The sequence below is a fragment of the Arachis hypogaea genome, chromosome 15 (genome assembly GCF_003086295.3).
Source record: "Arachis hypogaea cultivar Tifrunner chromosome 15, arahy.Tifrunner.gnm2.J5K5, whole genome shotgun sequence".
Classification (NCBI taxonomy): domain Eukaryota; kingdom Viridiplantae; phylum Streptophyta; class Magnoliopsida; order Fabales; family Fabaceae; genus Arachis; species Arachis hypogaea.
This window is the reverse complement of record NC_092050.1, coordinates 52,483,932-52,485,234: the sequence shown is the minus strand read 5'-3', so window position 1 is coordinate 52,485,234 and position 1,303 is coordinate 52,483,932. Positions and strand designations below refer to the sequence as shown.

Below are 1,303 nucleotides of genomic sequence, written 5' to 3'. Positions count from 1 at the left end.
AAGGTGTGGAAATGGGATAGGAATGGCGCCACTTGCAGCTTTTGTATCCTTTGGTGGTCCATTCCTTTGCTGAGCTACTTCTTCTTCAACCTTGTCTTGTACTTCCTGTTCCTCTTCAGCATCTTCCACTTCTATCACACCCTCAGCTGTGGCGTGTACTTGTGAGCTTGGCTCCTCTTGGTTCCTCTCTTGCAATGTGGTTTTAGAACTCAAAGTGACGGCATTGATGCCACCCTTGGGGTTGGGTAAGGGTTGAGAAGGAATTCCACTGGAGCTTAAAGGTTGGGTAGTGGAAGTAGGTAGTGAATCTATCCGGGTAGCGAGAGCTTGTAAAGTGGCATTTAGACCATTTAGAGTAGAGTTCAGTGAAGTCTGCATGTTTTGTTGTCCTTGTGCAAGAAAATTAAGCATCTCGTCATTTGATAAGGAAGTGGGATAAGTAACCTGAGGGACCTGTTGTTGGTTGTGCTGGGGTCCTTGTGATTGCCTTAGGTGAGGAGCTCTGTAAGGTTGGTTCTGATTTTGCTGTCTGTTGTTGTTATTCCACCTCTGGTTTCCTTGGTTGTCTCTGTCTCCTCTGTTATAGTTGTCCCTCCAGCCATGGTTGGAATTATCCCCCCAACCTTGGTTGGAGTTGTCCTGCCATCGTTGGCTGTAGTTCCCACCTTGGTTGTAGTTGCCGCCTTGTTGATTGTATCCTTGATTCGGACGGTCATAGAAGTTATGAGTAGCTACCACAGTATTGTCTTCTTGTTGGAGTTGCGGGCATTCATCAGTATTGACTATAAGTAGCTACCACAGTATTGACTTCTTGTTATGAGTAGCTACCACAGTATTGACTATAATCCTGTGTTGTAGTTGCCGCCTTGTTGATTGTATCCATCTAGTATAGTTTTATCCCGAGGCTTCATGCCTTGAGTGAAATAACTGATCAACACTAGCCTGTCAATCATGTGATGGGGGCATGCGTCCAGAAGGTTTTTAAAACGCTCTCAGTACTCATAGAGAGTTTCTGATTTAGCTTGAACAATCCAGGAGATCTCTTTTCTCAGTCTGTCTGTAACTTCAGCTGGAAAGTATTTTTCCAGAAATTCTCTCCTGAGCGTATCCCAGTTAGTAATAGTCGCTTCAGTTTAGGAGTAGTACCACTCTCTCTCATTTCCCTCAAGAGAAAACGGGAAGGCAGTTAACAGAATAGAAGTTTCATTTGCACCTTGACGCCTAACAGTAGAACAGGCTGTCTGAAAATCCCTGAGGTGCTTAATGGGATCCTGAGCAGGTAAGCCATGAAACTTGGGCATCA

At 44.8% G+C, this 1,303-nt stretch overlaps 1 non-coding gene across 1 annotated transcript; it reads left to right on the top strand.

The window, feature by feature from the left end:
- The first annotated feature begins 947 nt into the window (after window positions 1–947).
- On the top strand, window positions 948–1,055 carry LOC112752619 (small nucleolar RNA R71). The gene has a single exon (XR_003177046.1). It is a non-coding gene; the product is annotated as a small nucleolar RNA R71 (small nucleolar RNA).
- The last annotated feature ends 248 nt before the right edge of the window (window positions 1,056–1,303 follow it).